This window comes from Tiliqua scincoides, chromosome 5 (assembly GCF_035046505.1).
Source record: "Tiliqua scincoides isolate rTilSci1 chromosome 5, rTilSci1.hap2, whole genome shotgun sequence".
Classification (NCBI taxonomy): Eukaryota; Metazoa; Chordata; class Lepidosauria; order Squamata; family Scincidae; genus Tiliqua; species Tiliqua scincoides.
The window spans coordinates 32835103-32859419 of record NC_089825.1 but is presented as its reverse complement, the minus strand read 5'-3'; positions in this window follow the sequence as shown (position 1 = coordinate 32859419).

The window sequence follows — 24317 nt, the reverse complement described above, 5'->3', positions numbered from 1 at the left end:
TCCTGTTTCTTATTTTTTTTAAATTATTCTAAGTTTGCTCATTATTACCCCCCCCCCAATTATTTTCATTAAGGATAAATTGAAATTATATAGAAGAGACAAAATATAGAAGATAGCTTGTGTTATCTGGACCTGAAGAATTTTCTTTGTGGCTCACTTTTCTGATCTTGTTTCTTCTAAGTTCTAATTCCCATTCAAGGGCTCTGTGGCTACGCATGTAATTTCAGGAGGTGACTAGCTGATGAGGGGAAATCATAGACCAAACCAGCTTCTGTGTTTTTCTTCCTGTCGTGTGCAGCTGTTCTTTCAAACTGTCTAAAATAAAAACAACTTTGCCGCAAATGCTGAAGCACTATCTTAAAATTTACTTATTGTGTGTGTGAGGCCAGCTGCACAGCATTCAAATTATTTGATGCTTCTTTAAGCTTAGACTTTTGCGGAATGATTAATTATTTCCCAGGGATGTAAAAGAAGCTATTTGATCTCAATCCTGCTGAACACAAAGAAGAAGAAGATGAAGAAAAATATTCAAAGACAGAAAAGGGTTGTAAAATATTGTCAGTGAAAATATGCATATAGTGTTTTTGGAGCAAGATATCTGTAATGAGTCTGCATGCTGGTGAGGATCTCCTTGTGGCTCACCTCAGTCTCTGGCCTGCCAAAAGAATTCCTAGCTGAAGAATCCTCAGAGGGACTCAAACATAAGAAGATCACACAATCACAATCAACCTTTATTAGGCATAAAACTTAACAGTTGCCTGAGCAGCTCCCATAAAATAATTGGGCCACGACTTTGGCTTTGAAGATATGCAGGGCTGCAGGAATATAGGAATTTCCCCTTGCCTAGAAAAAATGTAAGATACCCTGTAGGGATAATCTAGCAGATTTGAGAGCGACTATGCGCTGTGGAACCCAGGAAAGGGCAGGCTAAGAGGAATCCAATGACACCTGAATGGTCCCGATCTAGTAAATGCAGCCCCCCAAAACACCCGAAGAGGTGATCCCTTCCCCCCAGCTGTGAGTGTATGGAGCCCTATGGGAAGCAAAGCAGCCTCACGTAGAGTTTAATCACGAATAGGCAGATGTGCCTTGGCTGGTGGTCAGGCCAAGCAAAGGGGAATGTGAGGACACCAGAATGGTCCCAATCTGATGGGACTGGAGCGCAACAACAGCCCCAGAAGGCAGCCTCCCCCCCCCCCACTAGAAAGGACCAACAAAGAGGCTTGAACTGGTAAGGGGAATGTTTTCTATTTTGCACTTGCAGTTTTCCTCACAGCCCAATCCTACCCACACTTTCCTGGGAGTAAGCCCAACTGACTCTAACAGGACTTACTTCTGGGTAGACAGGCATAGAGTTGGGCTCTGAGGCTGGACTCCTATCCCCACTTTCCTGGGAGTAAGCCCCATTGACTAATGGGACTTACTTCTGAGTAGACAGGCATAGGCTTGGGCTCTCAGACTTGTAAAGCCAGGTGGGTCTTTGTATTGATGTGCTTGAAATAGAAGGACTTTAAACTGGGCACTAGGGAGGGCTAGAAATCTCACTGATTCTTTTTTTGGGGGGGGGGGTGTTATTGCAGGCAGACTACAGAGAAAACTCGCTTGGTGGAATAGGACTGGCTCCCCCTTATTTAATTATTTCTTTTATTTTAATGTAACTATTTATAATTATTTATTTTAATTTGCTTGATTATGTCAATTCTGGCCATGGCATCACTTCCAGTGGGTACTGGATAGATTGTCATTCTAAAAAGTGGGTCCAGGTGCTAAAAGTATGAGAACTGCTGCAATAAGGTGTTAGTAAGTTGACATGTGAGAGAGAGAGAGAGAGACAGACAGACAGACAGACAGACAGACAGACCCTACAAGTTTTCAAAATCACTAAAGTCAGAGTCTGGAGGAATAATACCATCATGTTATATAGCAATCAATGCGTAATTTCATGCAGAATGCAATGAAACAAACCACATTGAAATATCTGTGTTCTATCAAAAGGTACTGCCAAAAAACCAGTGGGGGGCGGGGCAATGGTACATCACCACAACCACCATCTGGGGTGTTGCCCTGCCCACTGCATGGGGTGACGTGCAGGCCTCCCGCATCGGGTGATGCGAATCCTAGTGACACCACTGTAACCCAGATTTGCCGGCTCAAAAGCCTGCTTGCTCGTCCCCAAGGATGTAATTATCTGTCATCCAAGAGGTCAATCTGTTCAATAAAAGAGAGCCATATAGTTTCCCAGGTAGGGAAAGGAAGCTTATAGGGCGATAATCTGAGGGTAAATGGCAATCCCCTTTTTTTGAAAATTGGCACAATTAATGACTGTGTCCATTTTGATGGCATAAGGCCCGTTTTATCAATCCAATTGAATAGTTTGACTAAATGACAAGCCCACCACTGAGGCACTGTCTTGATCATATACGATGGAATATAATCAGGCCCAGCAGCTTTGCCACTCTTTAGTTGGCCAATAAGGGCCAACACTTCCTCTTTAGAGACTGGGGGCTATGGGGGCACGCCATCTGGGATGGTTAAATCAGGCTCAGCTAGTCTAATAGACGGATCAAAAAACAGGGACCCGTAATGCTTCACCCAAGTGGGAGCCTCTATATTGGGTCCCACGTACCCTACATAAGAAGATAAGAAGAGCCCCACTGGATCAGGCCAAGGTCTCATCTAGTCCAGCTTCCTCACAGCTGAAGCTATGTGGCACAAATGGGAAAGTTAAGAGAGACTAGGGGATGCAATAACGAAAGAATCAGTGTCCTTCAGGAAGTGAGCAGAGCAGGCTGATAAAGAGCACTGTGTGTACAATGAAACACAGCAAATGGCTGAAAATCAATTTTAGAAGAGCATGAGCTCCTCTAGTTGTTCCTACCACCTAATTATACTATAAGAAATGTAAGGTGCAGCCAGAATGTCTGTCTGTCTCTCTCTCTCTCTCTCTCTTGCATCAGTCAGTAATTGCTTTTCCACTTTGCAGTCACATGAAGAATTACACCATAGACCTGTGTTTCTCAACCAGTACTTGTACCACGAGTGAAACTTGACGTGGTGTCCAGTGGTACCCGCAGGACCCCCAGACCCCTGCTACCTGGCAGTGAGACATAAGAACATAAGAACAGCCCCACTGGATCAGGCTATAGGCCCATCTAGTCCAGCTTCCTGTATCTCACAGCGGCCCACCAAATGCCCCAGGGAGCACACCAGATAACAAGAGACCTCATCCTGGTGCCCTCCCCCAGCAATGCAATGTGACCAGCAGCAGTAGGAGGCTCGGCTCGGCAGGCAGAGCTCCAGCGTGGGCTTTAAGCATGCTTGAAAAAGCCCTCCCATCCACCTTGAACCTCTTACTGGTGTTTGGCACAGTGCATCTGGCCTCCCAATCCAGAAGGGAGTGGTGATGAAATCACCACTTATTTTAACCCTTCTTGTTTTTGCTGTTTGCTGTATTTGGTACATGTGCCTCTCACTTTCTCAACAACAAATAAAACAGTGCTGCTAACAACCCTCTGTGCTGGAGTCACTGCACTTCGGTACAGCTGATCTCATGAAACAGATTACAGGCCCAATTCTATCCAGCTTTCCAACACTGATGCAGCCATGCCAACAGGGCATGTGCTGCATCCTGCAAGAGGAGGCAGTCCCAGAGAACCTCCATCAAGGTAAGGGAACATTTGTGACTGCATTAGTGCTGGAAAGTTGGACAGGATCAGGCCCTTCCCCAGTATAAGACATATGACAGTTTAACCAGGGGGAAAGTACAGATGTACAATGAGTGAATGATAGTCAAACTGTTCTTATACCAGTGGCTTATCATTTTTGGCACAATATTTACTACCCAATCCTATTCTTCAATTAAAACTGTGGGACCCACATTCTGTGAATGCCGCTGAACATGAATGAATAGCCAATGGAAGCAGCCAGTGCCAACGGCCCACACGGATGAGGTAAGGTAGCAGAGGGGGTGATTTGTGGACAGGGAGGGAAAGGTTCAGGTTAGGAAGGGGGAGAACAGGGGTGGTTCAGGGGAGGGAGGGGTGGATCTTGGCAGCAGCAACTTGCACTGGGATCCTATTCCTGATTTTTCCAACAGATCAGTCCTCTTCCCCTACTCAGACTTATGCCAGCTACACAGGTAGTGTAGGTCCATGGAGGCTCTTAGGTCCTTAAAAGTTGTCTTTTTTACTTACCTCTTGTTGGCCTTCTGGTCACCCCTCTCCCCAATAGCATGCAGTGTGTACTCTGTTGGCACAGCTGCATGCTATGGAATGGTGGGGGATAGAACTGGTCTATAAATATACTTCATTCCTAAGACGGTTATATTGTATTTTAGAAACCTTATTAACAGCCTTGATCTATTTAGAGTTTAGTAAACTCTAAGTCCCACAGATGTGGCTCACATCTACAATCCATGTGTGTCTTGCAACCTTAAGCCCAAGCCTTTCAAAAGAACAATTAAAGAGATGGAGAAGGTCACAACAAAATATAGACTCACAGTAATGTTTTACAATGAGCTGGAAATCCCCTTTTTATTCATTGAACAGGCTGTATGCCGTACAAGGTACATTGATTCAAAGATTCCCCCCCCCCCATGCAAGAATGGCTTTGAAAGAGAAACCTCATTCTCACAGGAAGTCCTGTTGTTTTTCTACAGAATCTTCCCCAGTGGTCTTCCCATCCATCAGATGTGACCAGCAGGACCACAGGAAGAAATTATTTCCCTGAGATCACTGGGCAGTAACATGGAGCGAACTGAACACCATGTCAGGCTGTTTAAATTAACAGCCATTTAGCAAATGACTTTTGTCTCTGTCCCCTCTCCCATTCCAGATATGTACAGATGTAATCATCACAGGATCCAATTCATCTGTGAATATAAAATGAATAGAAAATACTTGAACTGAACCTGGTGAGGTTTACAGAAGAGTTTTATTTCTCTGTTTGGAAGACCGGAGAGATAAACCACCCTGTCAGAGTGTAATTCCATCAAGTTGCTCTGGTGACCTTATAAACCAAGAAAGGAAGCATTGATTTTAATGGTAGCCACGTGACTTGAATTCCCATGCATCTCTTTGAAAAACACAGGGATTCATTTGATATTGTAAAGGGGATTCCAGATTTTGACCATGTCAAATTGCTTCTCTTTCTTCTCCTGAAGCGTCTACATTTATACTAGCCTTTGGAGCACATAAAATGCAGTAGTGGAAAAACAAGTATTATCTCTGAGAAGGAAATCTTTTAAAGTGAGTATTTAAGCAAGGTAGATTGAAATATATATTCAGTTTCCTTGAATTAATTGTTTCCTTGAAGAAATATATATTTATTTATTTCAAGGAAACAATTAATTTAAGGAAACTGAATAGTTGTAAAGGTGATTCGAGGAAAGCATGAGTGACAGAAGCAGGCAGACTGCCAGGACCAAGGCACAGTGGGCAGGGAAGGAGACAAAATTAAGACCCCCAATCATATACACACTTTCCTAGGAGTAGACCTCATTGAACACCATTGGACTTACCACTGAGTAGCAATTGTGATCTTGGCCTCTTTCCGCCCAGACTCAGAACCCCAAAATACCACCCCGCCCCCCAGACCTAAAAAGTTTCTTCCAATTTTGGGAGAAAAATGGAAGTGACATATTTTAGGCCTTCTTAGGGATGGAGAGACTGTGTGCAGCCTCCCTGCCACCACCCCCAGTAGACCTTCTGCTTCTAGAAGACCTGAAAAGGTCACTTCCAGTTTTTGCTGAAACTATAAGTGCCCTTTTTAGGCCTTCCAGGGGCCTCAGAAGGCCTTTGGAGAAAGGGTGGGAATGGGTGGCTGCCTCTCCCCGCAGGTGGCATCCTGGGGCATTTGCCTCCTGACCCCCCCCCCCCACCATGCTGGGTAGACATACATAGGATTGAACTGATCACCTGATCTTTCCAAGAAGGCTCGGTTCAGGCAGCAAGGCTATTGCCAGGTAAGACCAAACTGTAGGTCATTCTGTAAAATGTTTATGCAAACATATTTTCCTCACCCTAAGCATGTGTGTGCGTGCGTGCACAGATCTTGTGAGGTTTGCTAAAGTCAGTTAGAAGCCATGTTAGAACAAGATAAGCACCTTTATGGATAGGAAGTTGCCAGTAAGATTGCCAGTTTGCCAAAAAGGACACTGTTTCTCTCAGGTAGGTAGATAGCAAAGGTTAATCTTGGCGTCTGAGGCCTGCCAGTAGGCTATGTCCCTTTACTGTTTGTTTCCAGCCTTTATCTGTCTAGTGCTGGCACCAAGTTGTTGTTGGCCCTGGGTTAAAGCCCTGCCCCCCCATGGGGCATTGGACTCAGCATTTTCTCTAAGCTGCATGGCTGCACACCTGGAACTCAAGCCCTGTGCAGCTTACCTGTTGGTGCTGCTGAGCTCAGCTGTGCTGGTAGTGTCATCTCTGAGTGCTCCAAAGCCACCCATGTATAGCCACTGTACAGCTCTCTGCAAGGCCAGCTGAGATTGATTGGCCCCCAAGCTTTCTGCTTGTACGTGTGGGTGACAGGTGGCAGTGGCTCCTCCCACTCTCTCCCTGGCCAAAAGGGAGCACCCCTAAAGGCTTCATTCAGAAGCCTCTGAGGAACAGTCTCGTGTATATGGGAGTGCTGAGCATACCAGAGATCCGTTGGCCAACTTGCTACAGCATCGATGTGACCTGGATGGGCCCTGCGATTCCAGCCTGTACCAAATATTTTCCCTATTTTTAAGGACTTGACTCTTTCTTTCTTTCTTTCTTTCTTTCTTTCTTTCTTTCTTTCTTTCTTTCTTTCAATAAATAAATAAATAAATAAATAAATAAATAAATAAATAAATAAATTTTTATCCCACCTTTCCCTTGTGTGGAAACCCAAGGCAGTAAACAAAAGGACAACAAAAATTCTATGTAAAACTTCTTTTTAAAAGCCAATATGTAAAACAAAACCATCAAGCACACATAAAACCATAATGGGAGAGGAATTTTTTTTTTTTTTTAAAACAGCAAATTAAGAGCTTGCAACATCTCCAGGTCCTGCCTTGTGACATCCTTAGGCCCCATTTCAGAAATCTGAGGCTTCTGGATGAATTCAGCTGGCAACCTGATCTGCTTGTCCGGCCTCAAAAAGAAAGAGGAAGAGAGACTAGCCATTGTGCAACATGCTCTTCTGGCATTTCCTGTTCACTTGGCAAGAATAGCAGCCAACAGAGTGTGGCATCTGACTGGCAGCAGCAGAGAAGGCTGAGCACCATAATTATTTTTTGTTTGTTTTTCTGGCTGCACAAGACTTGTTTCTTGAAATGACTCATGACTTGACTCAAAAGACTTTAAATTTCTCGCGGGACAAGTTGCAACAGCTGCACTATGACTCACGAGTCAAGTCTTAGGGTCACTGACTCGGGACTCAACTCATGATTCGGGCTCAGTGACTTGAGCTCATCCCTGCTCATGAGCCCTAAAGACAGATATGAGTTAACTCTGGTCTCTGCCTGGAAGAATTGACACTATGCTCTCTGTCCTGGGATTGTGTCTAAATATGATTTATCACTTATATATAATTAATACACAAACAGTCCCTACTGTCACGCCTGGTTATATATAAATTAGGCAAGTGTAAATGTGAGGCGATTCAACAAGGAGAACTCAAAGAAGGAATCTAGCTTCCAATTTTTCCAAGATTGTTCTGTCATACTTTTGAGGTAGAAAGTTGGAATGTCCTCCTTGCTTTCTCAGGGAGGTGGAAACATGTTTCTGGTTTGCTTGCACTGATTTTTCCAGATCATATGTTTGTTTAGCCAGTGCTGCTGTGGTTTCTTCACTTGGTGATATTAATTAACATTGTCACAGAATGTTAAACCGAGACAGTAGTATGGGTTTCAGGAACTGGCTCTGTTCTTTTGTTGCCGTCTCTCCAACATGATCTGTACAAACGGGCAGAGTTCAGGGAACAAGCACTGAACTCCACACACTCCAACCAGCTTGTACTGTATTCCTTATTAAAGGGCAGGATGGAAGAATTGGGAAAAGAGTCTTAACTTTAAAATGGAGTTCAGAAGTAGAAGAAGGCACTTGGAGAAACTGTGAAATGTCACTCCTTTGAGGTTTGCAAGAAAAGGGATGACCAGTATATATGGGACAGGATGTGCTATCTAAGGAAAGGGGATTCAACCAGGTAATCCATTTTGAGTTTTCTAACTGTATGATTCCCTAATGTCAGGTGACGCTTCCAGGATGTTGCCTATATATTTCTCTCCACTTTTGCATCTGTTTACGATTCCTCCGTCCATATTTTTTCTTGTGTTTCAGGATGGAATATGCTGCCTTATGGTGCCTGTGAGGATTCTGGTGCTGGATGTGCAGCCAAGCATCTCAGCTGCATGTGGGCTAGGATCTTTTGATAATCCTTGATCATGTGTCTGTTCCCTCAGTCGACAAGCTAATTTTCTTGATTAAAGTGGGTTGTATATTGGTTGAAGACTGAGAACATGCCTGTCCTTTGTGGTGTGTACATGGATGGTTGGATTTTTGTTTGTCTGTTGGATTTATCATGGGTGTAGGTAGTCATCACATCAGAACGTCCTGCTTCCATACAAGTCTTCTGCCTATGCAGGGCTGGCACAACCAGCAGTTGTCGCAGGTCACAGATTGGTGGGGCAGTGCCCATCTCCGCCTGCCTACTTGCATCACTGCTCCTCTTTCTCCTTCCACTCCCTGGACTGGAAAAGGAAGAAGGAGGCAGAGAGGAAGATGAAATGTGGGGGGGGGGGGAGTGCTGAGCTAGAATATTGGAGATTGACTGGAGCAGAAGCTGGCACATCATCAGGTGAGGCAACATTTGGCATGCCACCACAGGTGTCAAGAGGTCTTGGGCCAAACCTGTGCCTATGGTTTGTGTTGCATCAGATTTTGCCCTTTTCAGCAGAATAGCCTTGTTCTCTGAATGAAACTCTTGTAGCCAACACAACTGTTTGCCAACATATCCTTACTTTTCAGTAAGGAAGCATGAGCATCCCAGCTGTCTGACCTAAAATTGGGTTGAGCTTTTACGCACATGTCTGGGATGGCTCAAGCTTTTGCAGATCATCAGTCTAATATATTATCAAGGCTCAAGTGTACCTAGAACAAGGCTGAAATGTTGTGAGCACCAACTACTCACAAAGGTTGCAAATTTCATTTGCAAAGAATTTTAAAGCAGTTCAAACTTTTACGAACACATTGATGCTCGTCTTGAGTCTACTCACATTCAAAGGGAGGGGAGGTCAATATTTTGAGATTCCTTGGTCGAATCTTGTGATGTTTCTACTTTTTGAAATTTTGAATTGTGTGCCTAAGGCTGGCCCAAGATCTGAGGTGGTGTGTCAAATGCTGCTCCCCTTAACTGGTGATAAAAAAATAAGAAAAGCCCAGATGGATCAGGCCAAAGGCCCATCTTGTTCAGCATTCTGTTTCCACAGTGGCTCAGCAGATGCTGCTGGTAATCCCATAAACAGGAAAGATATACTTCTCTCCCACCATTGCACACCTACAATGGGCAATTCAGAAGCATACTGTCATTGAATCTGGAGCTAATGCACTGCTCTCATGACTGGTAGCTATGAACAGACCTGTTGTCCATTAATATGTCCAATTCCTCCTTAAAACCATCCAAACTAGTAGCCATCACCAAATTGTGTAGCGACAGATTCCACAAACTAATTATGTACTGCATGAAGAAGTACCTCATAAATATCTCAGAAGTACCTCTGGCATAAATTTTTTGCCAGTCAGTTTCATTGAATGACCCCCGGTTCTAGAATTAAGATGGAGGGGGAAAAAAAACAAACACATATCTGCCTCCTCAACATCCATTTATGCTTATACAATCAGCATTCCAGCAGCGTGAACAGCTACACAGCAGTCACAAGTGTGACGATGCCAGTGAGTGTGGCCTGGCTGCCACCACAAGTGGTGAGTGCCTGGGTCTGTGCAACGACAAGCAGTGCTGTGAATGGTGAGACCATGCAAGGGTCAGGAGGGAGGGAGGCGGAGGGGGTGGAATGGGCAGTGGTGGGCAGAATGGGGAGGTGACAAGTGTGGGGAAAAGGGAGGATCAGGCTCAGGAAAGGGGGCAGGTTCATCAGCAGCGGCATTCACTGAATCCTAACCCTCTTCCTGGGCCCAGTCCACCTTCTCCAGTTAATGCAGACTTGCACCAGTGACGTTATGGGTGCAGGCCCAAGTGGACCCACGGCAGCAGTCTAACAACACTTACGTCTTGCACTATGACCTGGGCACCACATAGGATTAGAGTTGTCTCCCCTCTGGCCACTTCCAAGACCAACTGTTCAAAGGCACAGTCACACAGTGTTTCCAGAAATTTTCTTTCTTTGTTATGCCCTGAATATGAATTCACCTTTTCTATGTGTGGGGAATTGAAGTCACCCATTACTACAAGAAGGTAGTGATATGGTGAGGTGCCGGCCTCTGCAACTACAGCTCCGTGGATTGGAAAGGAAGTGACAGAGGAGATGTAAGAAGTGTGGCAGAGAGTGATGGCTAGAGCAAGGAGTAGCTCTTCCTGCCAGAGAGTAGGAGGAGATGGAGCAATGGAGACAAGTGGATGGACAGAGGTGGGCACCCCTGCCAATATGCTGCCTACTCAGTCAGACTTGGCGATGTAACTGAGTGTAACCCCTGTGTGTAACTGCGGATTGTGCTGTCAAAGTCTGACCAATTAAACATGCTATTGGTGACACTTTTGGCAAGATACCTAATATGAAATCTCCACAGAACCCACAGGGCATTGGGATTGTTGTTTTGGGGGCTGTTTGTTTTGATCTCCCTGTACAGCCTTTAAACGTCTCTCATCCAATGTGTCTTTTATTCTCTTGGACCACAATCTAGACCTGGATCGGGATCAAGGAAGCAAGCAGAAACCAAACAGGGCATGGATGATGATTGAGCATGAAATGGTCTATTTATTGCACAGTAACAGCTGCTGTGAAAAGGAAGCCAAATTGGGCCTGTGGCTGGACACAGAAGGGTTGAAAAGAACTTCTGCCATCTTGAGAGATTCTTGAAGCCTCATGAAAAATTGGATTTTGAGAAAAATGACAAATGTTTTTCTGCCCTCTTCAATAATCTCAATAAAAAGAATTATCACTTTGGAGTAAATGGACATCTCTTGAACTTCTTTCCCTGGGAGAACACAAAGGAAAATTGTGGTTGTAGCAGAATCAAGTATAGCTTTATAAAAGAAATCCAGTTAGCTGCCGGAGCTGTGCAAGCAGTTTTGAAACAATCCCTCTCTCCCCTTTTTATTTTTCTTTCTATTCATTTTTTTATATTATGCTGTCAGTTTTTTCTTTTCTTTTTCCTAAATAAAGTGAAATGTCAAATCAGTGGAGAATTAAATCATATTTATAAAAAAACAACCCAAAGGGCATCTGATGTTTTACAGACATTCCAACACCTTCAAGGAAATTTGAACTCACACCAAAGAGTCTGACATTCATTTGGATCTCCATCTGCACTGAAGCACATGTGCATACACAATACACATTGAACCACTACACTGGAAAAAAAGGGAGGGTAAGAAAACCCTTCCTCTTCTTAAATTATAGCAGCCTTCTACAATTCTTCTGCAACCACACAAAAGCTTTGGTATTCTGAGACATCACACAACATTGTGCAGTGATTGGATCTCAAAGCTCCATTTTCCTCGCAGAAAACTGTTCCCCCCTCTTCTTTATCACAGAAAGTGATTTGTCATGGAAAAGGCCTTGTAGCATTAGGAGAAACAGCACTCTTTCAGCATGAAGGCAGGGAGAAGGAGGCAGAGCTCAGGAAATTAGGTTGATGGCTGATTCTCTGTACATGGCATTGACCCTGGAACTGTTACATGTGAAGCTTCTTCCTCAGCTTTCTGTGCCTTCAGTGCATCTGCAGTGAATGAATAACACAGTTCCAGTTTAAAACAAAGGTGTCAAACATATGACCTGTGGCCCGGATGTGGTCCCCAGAAGCTCTTTATTTGGCTTTTGGGCTCTCCCTGCACCACTATCAGTTGGTCTCAGCTGCTGAGGTGTCACTGCTGAAAGGGCTTCCCACATGATAATTGGGTTTTTCCATATCTTGAAAATATGATCAAGATTTGCACATTTTTCTCTTCTGTCATTTGCAGCTAATGAATTCCTGAGAAAACGTACTTATTTCTGGTCATGACCTGCTTAATGACATCACTTCCAGTCCTCAGCAGGCATCATGAATGCTATTTGGTCCGCTGTATGAAAGGAGTTTGACACCCCTGGTTTAACATATTAACTGTAACTTTTTAAAAGTATCTATGTAAGGCTTATGATTCTCTATAAGGATGGAATACTTAATACATTCACAAACTTGAAGCAGGAGGAGGGCAAAAAAGCAAGCATGGCAAATTTATCCTCCCACAAATGACTTCTGCTGATGGAATGGAGCTTTCTGCTTAACCCCCTGCAACCCAAAAGGGCACCCCAGAGGATCATGGAACCCTCTGAAACAGCTGTTGATTCAGTGCAGCACCTACTGCTATGTGGAAAATTTGACAGGTATCTGAGACTCTATCCTTGCCCAAGCAGAAGTATATTCTGCTCACACAAGTGCCCTGTCGGCTCTAAGCCAGTGGTTCCCCAACTTTTTCGACTGGCAGCTCCCTTGACCTACTGGATCACTGGCTGTGGCTCCCCATTAGGTCTACAATCTCATACATTGTATAGGGCTGTGGGTTTTTTGTGAGGACTCCACAGCTCCCCTGGTTGATTTCCCTGGCTTCCCCGGGGAGCCACAGCTCAGAGTTTGGGAACCACTGACCTAATCCAACAATAGATTATTCTTATTTAAGAACAATGAGTTTTCAAAAGGCTTTTCACTGAGGCTGTATTGTAATGAACTTCCTCACTTCTGTTCGTGTGCAAACATGCATTTTCATAGTCTAGCTAATATCCTCATATATTTAAAACACTCTTATGGCTTTTCTTCTAATTTCGATTTGAGTTCAGTGTCTGTGGACACGTTACACTGAAGTATGCTTCAAATCTCTTAAACATCTATAACCAATGAAACATAATAGTAGACTCATTTGTTCCAAACTATGGAGTGGTGGTGGTAACAATGTGGGGTGGTCAGACAAAGACCACAGGTTTGATAAAATATTATTGGGTTTGAAACTTAGAATACTCCTGAAATCTGGCATTTACTTATTCCTATGTGGAATTTTTCAAACTTTAAAAACACTGAGGAAGAAGAAAGAGAAGACGAAGGTCAAGTTGATGCTGACACATCCACAGTCAACTGTTTGGCATCCTATGGAGCCCTGCCAGACATTTTAAAAATGTTTGCATGGGAATAATGCTGCCGAAACTCATTCTGCAGTTTTAGACCCTGTTGGTTGACATGCTGGTGTCTTAACAGTTGTCCTTAAGTTCCATTTAATTCAATCAAATTCCAAGGGCATGTCTCAAGGACAATTTAAAATGCTTTCCCACATAAGTATTACATTTACAACTGACGCAGGAAGTAAACCTGTTTCTTTAAGATAACTTGGAACTTCTAGAGTCTTAGGGCACAATCCTAACCAGGTCTATTCAGAAGTAAGTCCTATTTTGTTCAATGGTGCTTACTCTCAGGAAAGTGAAGTTAGGACTGCAGGCACAATAACTAATTTATTTACAGCCCCATGCTAACTAACTTTCCAGCAACACTGCAGCTGCATCAGCGCTGGAAAGTTAGTTAGCATGGGGCTGTAAATAAATTATCACACTCGGAAAAACCTGAAAAACATTTTCAAACCAACTCCAAATGTATATTACATGACACCTAAAATATTTAGTCCCCAAAGACTTGGGGAAATAAAAATAGCTACTTGCTTCTGAAAGACCAGAATGGAGCCAAGAGTGCAGGTTTCAGCAGGACCGCCTCATACATGAAGCCCAACTAAAGTGGTTGCTTCAGGCTGAAGATTGGTAGGGCCACCATCTCTGGCCACCAACTTGCCTCTACTGCTCCTCCTCCCACTACCTCTCTTCCAGAGAGGAAGAGGCTACGTGGAGGGGACGAGAGTGCTGAGCTAGACATTGGAGAATGTGAGGAGTAGAGGCTGGCCTGGCAAACCATCTGGTAAGGAGGGACAATTGGCAAAGGCATCAGGAGATTTTGGGTGGGTTCTGAGTTTCAGGGTGTAGAGCTTTTTGGGTTGAAAAGACGGCTTTTTGTGGAAGTCAGCTTTGCTTTTTTAAAGGAAGGTACTGTGTAGGACCCAGTAGATGAATTATCTGATACTATTATTCTCTGTTAATTATTAATTATTAATCTCAGTTAATATTGATCCCGAAATCATCACTCTCTGGACCACTCCCCACCCCTGCCTTCCCCCTTCCCTCTTCAGAACTGCCCAGAACCTCCTCCTCCCTGCCCCCCATCACCAACATACCAGTGCCTGTAGAGCCTCCTGGAGCCACTTCTGCATGCATCACATCTCTCACAATTTATGGCAGTGACCTGGCAGCACATGACAGTGGCCTGGCTTTGGTGCCCCCATAAAGGACGTTGTGCTACTGGAATGCTAGTTCATATTGGGGCTTTAGACTGCAATCCTATGCACACTTCCCTAGGAATAGGTTCCACTGAACACAATGAGACTTAGGGCGCAGTCCTAACCAATTTTCCAGCACTGACATAAGGGCAGTGCAGCTCTAAGAACGCATTCCCTTACCCTGAGGAGGCCTCAGTGAGTGCCACCCAACTGCAGGATGCAGCAGATGTCCCACTGGCACAGCTATGTCAGAGCTGGAAAGTTGGTTAGGGTTTGGGCCTTAGGGCTCAATTGAGAACAGCCAGCACCTGCCCTCCACTGGAGCTGAGTGTCGCAAATGTGCTGTAAGGCACACCTGCAAGACTCATCACCAGGTCAGCGCTGGCACTTGCTCAGTTCTAGTCCGTGTTGAGCCATCACTGACTTGAGGTCCATCCCTTTCTTCAGCAGCAGAGAAGTATGGGCAGGTGGGAGAGGTGTTTCAGGTGGGGGGATGGTGGGGGAGGATGGGGAGGGAGTGGGGCAGGAAGGGGCAGGACCGGATCCAGAACCCCAAGTTGGGCCTCCCAGCCCAACACAGGACCTTTCAACTCTGTGTCAGCTGAACAGCCAGCACAGACTTGAGTAGCCTCATTGAGGGGCCTGCTCCCTTACCTGGGGGGAGAGGATGAATGTCTCCTTCCCGTGTGGAGCCACCAGTGATCACTGGATGCAGCAGCAGCCATTTTGGTGCCGCTGTGCCTCTGGGTGCTGGGCAGCTCAGGATTGGACTGTTAGTTCTGAGTGGACATGCATAGGATTGCACTGTCAGAATACAACCTATAGACCTTCTACATATAGATATTTGTAGAGGCCAATTCATGCAAACACTCAATATTGGACTTAACTGGACAGGCCAGCATATCTACAGCTATTAAATTACTACAGAATTTTATTTTAAATTACTTTTATTTTAGACCAGCAGAATGAAACAGTAACTCTACAGATTAAAAACAGAGAAAAATTATTAACTTCAATAAAAGTTCAATCATTAGGCCAAAGAATCTCCTAAAATTCTACTTAATATGACTGATACTCTTGGGGATTAATACATCTCTTTTCAAATTCCATTTTCAACAAAGTCCCAAATTAAATCACAGCATAGCTGTGAATCAGCCAAAGAATCCCTACTGGACATGGTTGTAAAGTTTGAGAGGATGGTTGACAACTGCACTTTAAATAAAGCTTGGTCTATTGCAGGAATCACTTTCGTGACACAGTAATCCTTGTCTAAACCTTCGCGTGTATTTCGTCAGCTTTCTGGACAATTATAAGAGAAGCACTTTGAGTTACCAGATTGTCAGGCAATGCAACGTTCTGCATTTTGAACTCCTACAAACCACTTTGCTTTTCCTTCTGAACCCCATAAGCATTTCTAGTCTTGGTTTATGTATCATTTCAGTTTACATCCCATGTTAAATTTTCAAGCTCTAAGAGTTTATTGTTATACGTGGAACAGTCTACCCAAATAAAAAAAGATCTATTTATATTTTTAAATAGCTCATTTCTTCCCTCTCTTCATGGCTTCTGATTCAAAGAAAATTTGTTTGGGGTTGTTACTGTTCAAGCCTGGCTTTTTTTCATGGAAGGGGAATCACTTTGTTGCTGAACATTGCAGAAGCATGGAATTTCTGGCCTTGTTAAAACAAACAAGACCCTCAGTGTTGAAAAAAATCATCCTCAAGACATAAGATTTTCCACTGCAGACTGAGCCAGTTTTCATTCTGATGCTGTGTTACTTATTTTTTTCTGGAAAAAGTCTCTGTCTTGTCACTAGAGAAGGTGGCAAAAGTACTGTAACTCTATCTTTAAGTACACACACACACAGTGGTGTAACTAGTCATTTGACACCTGGGGCCCATAAATTTTTGTCACCCAATACGGCATAATTAATTAATTTTTCAAGTGATGTGATGGTTGGAAGTGACATCACCAAGCAGATTAAAATAAATAATTATAAATAATTAAAGAAAAACAAATAATTAAATAAGGGGAAGCCAGCCCTGATCCACCAAGTGAATTTTATCTGTAGCCTGCCTGCAATAACACCCCCCCACAAAATAATCAGTAAAATTTTCAGCCCTACCCAGTGTCCAGTTCCATTCAAGTTCTTATACTTCAAGCATATCAATATCAGGACCCACCTAGCTTTACAAGTCTAAAATAGAAAACATTCGCCTTACCAGCGCAAGCCTCTGTCTTATTCTTTTATTGGGGGGGCTGCCTTCTGGAGCAGTTGTTGAGCTCCAGTTCCATCAGATTGGGACTGTTCAACAAGACCCTTGTTGGCTTCACAAGTCCCTGGAACTGGCCCTTTTGCCTGACCTGACCACGAGCTAAGGCATGTTTACTTTCTCACGAGTAAATGCTTAGTTTCACTTTCCATAGGGCACAATATGTCCATCAGCTTGGAGGGAGACTTCCTTCTCAGGTGTTTTTGAGGGACTGCATTCATCAAATTTGGACCATTCTGGTGTTGTTGAATTCCTCTCAGCCTATCCTTTCCGATGAATGCAAGTTCGCCTGCTCAAGACTAAACGCATGATATGCATCCATTTCACTTTTCATAAGGCTCCAAATATTTTTTTTGTTTTCTGGTTTTCTGGCCATAACATTTGATAGAATTGAGTTATTTCACTCTGGGTTTTTTTTATTGCGTTCTTATGGAAATTCCACATCCAACAGTATATAGCATGATGGCATTATTCCTAACCACCGTGATGTTAGCGATTTTGATCACTTGTGGTGTCACCCCCCACAAGGCTGGTGCCTCGGGCAAACCGCCCCCAGCTAGCTACACCACACTGTACAAATGGAAAAGCCTTCTTTAACAATCTGCAACATAATTTCACTTCAGAAACAAGTCGTTGCAATATGTTTTACCTCGTGAAACTGATAGACCAGCAACTTTAGTCGACACCGAGGGCTCCCCCCAAAAAGTGTATTAAATGATGTATGAAACTAAATTTTGTTTAATATAATCAACAATCTAGGGAGTAGAGGGACGTACAGAGTAGTGGAAGGCTGCTTCTGTGAGTTGGCGTCTTGAGGCCGAATTACACATTACATTCATTACTTTTTTGAATAGCATGTTGGGCCAGGGAGGCGGGGTTAATGCTTTGCTGTTTTCCATCTGAAAATTGACAAACAATGTCCTCATAGGCAAATGACAGCCCAATCCTGAGCTGCCCAGGGTGTCCAGCTTTGGCGCACCGAGAACGGCTGCCGCAGGATCCTGCGCACCTTGGGGTACCGCAGACGGCACCTCTGAAGAAGGGGATTTTCGTGCCCTTCTCCCGGGTAAGGGAAGCAGCCCCACAATGGGGCTACTCACTTTACTGCCGACCAAAAGGCCTGTACGAATGGACAGGATCTGTTCTGTTGTAACTCTAGTCCAGATTTAGACCTTTCACTACTGCTTTCTTTGTAAGGAAACATGGCCAGCCTTATGGCCCAATCATATCCAGGGCCAGCCCAGCATGTGCAGCACTGCCAATGGAGCACACGCTGAATGCTATGGGCTGGCCAGGGACCAGGTACCCCAGGGGAAGAAAGTAAAGGGAATTTTTTACTTACCTCTCTATACGTTGCCTGGTCCCTTATGGGTCTCCTCAGACCTATGCCAACTCTTTGCCTGGAATAAGTCTGGAAAGCCTTCTTGGGGCAGGTCTGGGGCCAGGAAGGAGCCATGCATAGCTGGCATGCACAGCTGCCATTGAGATCCATCCTCTCCCTCATGTCCTCAGCCCAGCCCAATCTATGCCCCAATCAGCCCCCGCCACCACCCTACCTGCTCCAGTGAAGTTTCTGCAGCCCACTGTTGCCAGCTTGAGACTTACTATCATCATTGCTAGAGGAACACAGCATGATGGAGTAGCTGCCACACCAGCAGGGCCAGCTGATGGATCAGGAGATCTGCCAGGATAAGCAAGGATAGGATTGGGCTATTCAATATGCTGTTGAAAAACTTTAATAACATATAGGTTCCCCCCACCCCCGAGTTCACTTACAACACTTACAGTGTTTTAGGAAGAGAGAAACTGGAACCTGGACTATGTCAATAACTACAAAGGGCCATAATTCATACTTCCATATATCCTTATGGAACCTAATGCAGTGGTTCTCACACATCATTAAGCATCAGTGACATCATTAAGCAGGAAGATTTGTAACAATCATAGGCTGCAATCCTACCCGTACTTACCCAGGAGTAAGTCCCATTGACTATCATTGTTAAAAGTATGTATAGAGTAGCCTGTTAAAAGTACAGGTCTGTAACATTTCTCCAAATGCAGTCACATACCATGGTAGCATCAAGTCTAATACATTAAAAATAAAATATTGAAAGGAATGGAGACCCACCTGAAATTGGCTCGTGACCCACCTAGTGGGTCCTGACCCATAGTTTGAGAAACACTGCCTGAGGGCGCAATCCAAACCTGCGCTGGAGCAGGCAAGCCAGGAGGCTTGCACTGCATCCAACACAGGTTTGTTGGCTGCAGAGGCTTAGCCAGAGGCAAGGGGAAGCTCTTCCCCTTATCCCTGGGTAAGGGCTGCTGGCCCCAATGGGTCTCCTCAGACCTGCGCCACCTCTGGAGGTGGCGCAAGTCTGAGGAGAGCAGAGCAACTTGAAGCCACTCCATTCTCCCAGGGGCAGGGGTTGGGATCCAGCATAACCGCTGGGTCCCAGCCCCGCCCCTGACTCCCCACACACCCGCCCCCAGAGCTGCCCATTGACCGCCCAGAAACGCCTCCCTCCCGCTTCCTCCACGCCCCCCCCATGCCTACCTTCACCACTTGTGTCAGTGCAGGTGCGCTGACACAAGCGGCGGTGAAGAAGCAACCATGGAGGCTTCTGCTGGCCTCCATGCATCAGCGCATCTAGATGCAGCTTCCTCCCACAGAGGCACGTTTGCAAACTTTACGGCATGTTTGCAACCTTCCCAGGGCACTTATGCCGGCCTAAGTGCCGGTTAGGATTGCACCCTGAATGTATTTACCTACGTATAGCATTTTAATTTTTGTAAGCAATTTTGGGAACCAGCCTTGGCTACAAATCAGGGCATAATTATAGTAAATATAAAGAATCAATAAGTAACTTACATCTAGTTTTTCTGAAGATGGCAAACAATTGGTGAATATTTAGCATTTGTTATAAAGTCACCTGAGCACCTAAATAATAGATATAACACCCCATGGACTTTCCCAGCACAAGCTACATTAAAATACAAAGGATCTGCCCAAGATCACAAAACTCTTGAAGACTGACTCCCAGTAATAATCCTTAACTGGTGGGGGTATGGTTAATTTGAATTATGAAAAGGTTTGAGGAAATAACCAAACCTCCAACAGGAGAGAGTTCCACATAGCAGGGCCACTACGATGAGTCATAAGTTTGAGGACTATCCCACATTCTCCCATGTAAATCCATCTTTCAGGGAGATTTTTGAAAGCAAGTTCATCCATGAAAGAGCCTCCCTGAAAGCTCTTACAGGACTAGTGACTTCACATGGGAGAAGGTGGGATTTTCCCTTCTTACAAACTCGTAATATGGAGTTTGAGTCTTAGACATGAAAATGCCAGGTTTAAACAATGACTCAGCTGTCAAATTCATAGGGGATCCTGGTGCATTAACTCACTCTCAGTCTAACCTACCTCGCATGGTTGTTGTGGGACAAAATGGGGCATTCTTTGATGAAAGAATGTATTATCTCAATGCAGCTGATTTTCTAAACTGAAATAATTCCGGAAGGTCTGCAGATCAGTGGCTGGACACCTGCTTTGCATACAGAAGTTTTGAGATCCAATCCCTGGCATGTCCAGACAGAGCCAGGAAAAGACCCCTTCTGATGCCCTAGAAAGTTGCTCCTAGTCAACATACTGGCCTAAAGGGAACAGTGCTCCAGTTTGGTATAAGGAACTCCACTGTGTTCTTGACTTCTATCCATATACTTAATGACTCGATTTTTCTCCTAAAAATTACTCCTGCTTAGCGAATGAAAGTTAGCTATATGCCTTCTCTGCCAGGTCCAAAATAACATGTAGAATTTTTGAAAGGGGGGCAGAGGACTGGGTGGGTGGGACGGCCTAAGCGGATTCTTAACCGGATGGCTAAAGATATCTTGGTAGCCTGACAGTGGCCTGACAAAAATGAAGAGCAATTAGGAAATGGAAAGGATGACTTCCCTGAGTTATGGGGCTGGCTTTTCGCTTATGTCTACTCTTAATCATGGCTTTTGCTTGTTGCCAGCCGTGCTAAGTTCCCAATTAGAAGATGCTGAATGGCCGACCCTCCACCCTTCCTGCAGCTGTGCAACCGTTATGACTTCAAATAATGCTTTGCAGCTGGGGCAAAGGGATGAAAAGAGTAAATGTGGTTAGTTTTATATATATATGGTGTCTTACAGGTCCAGGGCAGGCCTGCTGTTTCTGGATATGGCAAATGCTGTGATTCAGAGCTTTATCCACTTGTTAGTTTTTGCTTTTCTCTACTAACCAGGTGTAAAAAAAAGAAAGACACATCACAAGACTATGCTCTGCCAGCGATATTTGCTTGTGCAATGTCCCCAGCTCTGCTTTATATCATTTTGCAGCCAACAGCACCACAGTCCTGTCTAACTTGCAATGTCTGACAGTAAGAAATAGGCCTAGAATCCAGGCCAAGGAGAGGAAACCTTTGACATAAAGATAGCAGTGTAAAAATTTAGAACTTCAAATTGTTCATTCAATCCAATGGATAAATGTTCATTTTGGTTTTGCAGCACTTGAATAATAATTCATGGACATAGGGTAAGGATTTTAGTTTCACCAACTTTGAGCTTCAACGATTCTTCCATGGAAGCACCTTACTCCAGACTTGCCCCAGAGCTTCCATGAGAATATTTTAGGTTGGAGTCCAATTTTCCAAAGTATGCCAGTATACTTTAGCTAAAAGGGGGGCAGGCAGGATTTTGAAAGTTTCAAAGTACAAAATACAGGAAAATTACATGATTTGCAAAGTTGGGAGACTTGTCCAAATAACTTAATGAGTTTTGGAAACTTATTTTAAGGCATGTTAGCCAAATTTTCTCTGGTCCCTTTGTTCCTTGGCTGCTGAACTCAGCCCTACCAGTGAGGGCCATTGTTAGATAACCAAGGGTGGTGAAAAGACACCGACAACACACAGACACCTGGGTGAAGTTTAACAAGAACAAGGATTTTATTTTAGAAAGACAGAAGAAGTAAAGCTTTGTCATATAAACTATGATTCCCCAGAACATAGAGGCGCAACTCAATGCCTTGGAGCCCCAAGCAATGACATCATGATGTCACATGACATTGTGACATCACTACTGGGCTCTCCCCAGAGGAGGGGGCACTAACAGCTTCACACACCCATTTCTTCTGCTGTGGAGGTTCCCCCTTGAAGGGATGATCCATTCAAGGAGGATCCTGCACAGGAGAAGGAATGGGAATGCAAAGCTGCCAGTGCCTCCTCTGGGGAGAACCCAAAAGTGACTGCCTTGCACTGCCTGCCAGTCACATCTGGGTTCTCCCAGAAGGAGGGAGCCTTTGTAGCAGTTCATGCACCTGTTCCTTCTCTGTTGGAGGCTCCCCTTTGAAGGAGAAGGAATGGGGGCATGAAACCACCAGCACCTCTTCTGTAACTGCAGCAGACTGTGGGGGCAGTCATGCACCCCCCCCCCTTGGTGTAACACCTAGGGCAGGTACTCCTCAGGCTCTGCCTAGCTGCACCTCTCCCAGAACATATACTTGTTTCCTTCCTAAACCTCTGCTGGGCAGGTTACTGGAAGGGAAGGGGTAAGCATTGTTCTTCCCTTGTCTAGTAGTCAGCCACTGGAAAGCTGGATCTCCAGGCAGGACGGTCTCTGATGGGTAGCTAGAACCACAGATGGAAGTATAGATCTTAGATGGCACTCCAGACCTGTGAGCTCTTTCCCTACAAGCCCTTCTCCTTTCTTGCTCACCCAACCCAACAGAGAACTGCCAGCCCTGAGCTATAGTTTGCTCTCCCTTTTCTATGCTTGCCACACAGAACCTTCCTGCTGTGCACCCAATTAGAGCACTCCCCTGCCAACTTATTTGCATAACTATCAACTGTAGTTGATAGTCTGGGTTACTGGCAGGGACAGAGGGAAGAGAATTGAACTCATTTGGAGCCAAATACCCCCCTTTACATACATTTACCATCTTACATACACACAATGTTGTTTTTCCCCATCTGATACATACTTCCTAATCGCAGATTTTTCCATCAGGCATAAGCAACAGTGCCAAAGAACTGTATAGTGCATATTAATTATATGTAATGCACAGTGAAAAAAAAGTTATTGCACAGCCCAATCCTAACAAAATCCCCAACCCTGCCAAAGCAGCCATGACACCAGAGCATGTGCTGCACCTTGTGGGGGGTGGGTGGGTGCACGCATGCATGCATGGGTGCCTGTGTGTGTGTAATGTACTGGCCCCTTTAAGGTTCTAGATGGTTTTGATAACTTTGTAGCAGGTGATATAAGAGTAATATGATTACTGAAGGGGGAATGCTGGCCAATTGATTTGGGTAAGGATTGGTGCTATAAAAGAGTGTGGAACACAAAGCAGAGGAGCCTTGTTCTCAGATGTAGGAGTAGTTTCTTGGGTGAGCTGCCCTTAGTCTAATTCTGAGAATTGAATGTGAGTATATAGTAACAATTTTAAATGGCCTTTCTGTAGACTTAAGCTTGGGATTTTGATGTGTCTAATAAAGTGGGATACTTTGCAACCTGTATTAGCTTTTTTGGTCATTGTATGAAGGAACTGAACACTCCCCACCCCATCCAGTCCTTCACTTTTTTTCCTTGGGCTTGAATTACCCAATAAAGGGAAGGAGCTTAAGGTCAGTAGACCACAGATGGGTTTAGGTCTGCAACAGGGCAGTCTTCTTCAGGTAAACATCCATTACCCCGGATCTGCCCAGCTGCTTCGCTGGCATAGGTCTGAAGTAAGGGAGTAGGAATGAGGAAAAATGGGATGAGAATATTGGTGCAAGTCACTGCTTTCAGTATCCACCCTGTTTAGCCCTCTCTTCTCCTACACATTCCCGTTCCACCCCCACTGCTGGCTTACTGGTTCTGGTGGGGCAGTGGGCTCTGGCAACAAGGCTGCAGTGCCACCACCTCTTGTGGTGTGGTACTTGTAAAAGGCCGCTGTGGTGCATGCCATCAACAACCAATTTACAACAGCAGAACATTGTTCCCCTGTCATTTAAGCAAAAGCCACATTTGGAGTTTGATTCTGAAGGTAGATATTTTAAATCTAATTTTAAAAGGAGTAGCTTTGATAGTCTGTTGCTGATAGCAGAAATGTCAAAGATTATTGTAGCATATTAAATAATATAGTTATCTCACCTTAAGCATTAATACAATACAGTCCACCAAAAACTATTTACCTGACTTAAAATCATGGAAGGGACCTAATGGGTCATGTAGTCCAGCCCCCTGCCTTAAGTGACACCTTAGAGTGACACATTTTCCAACAACTGTGCTGTGGCACACTGGTGTGCCATGGGAGTTTAGGGGAGGATTATATATTAGTAGGGCCTTTGGGGGATGTGAGCCTCCAGCCAATAGTGTGGTGTGCCTTGTCAATTGTCAGAAAAACTGGTGGTGTGCCCTGAAAATTTTAGTACCTTGTCAGTGTGCTGTGAGATGTAAAAGGTTGAAAATCACTGCCTTAGAGCCTCTGATTTTTATGAA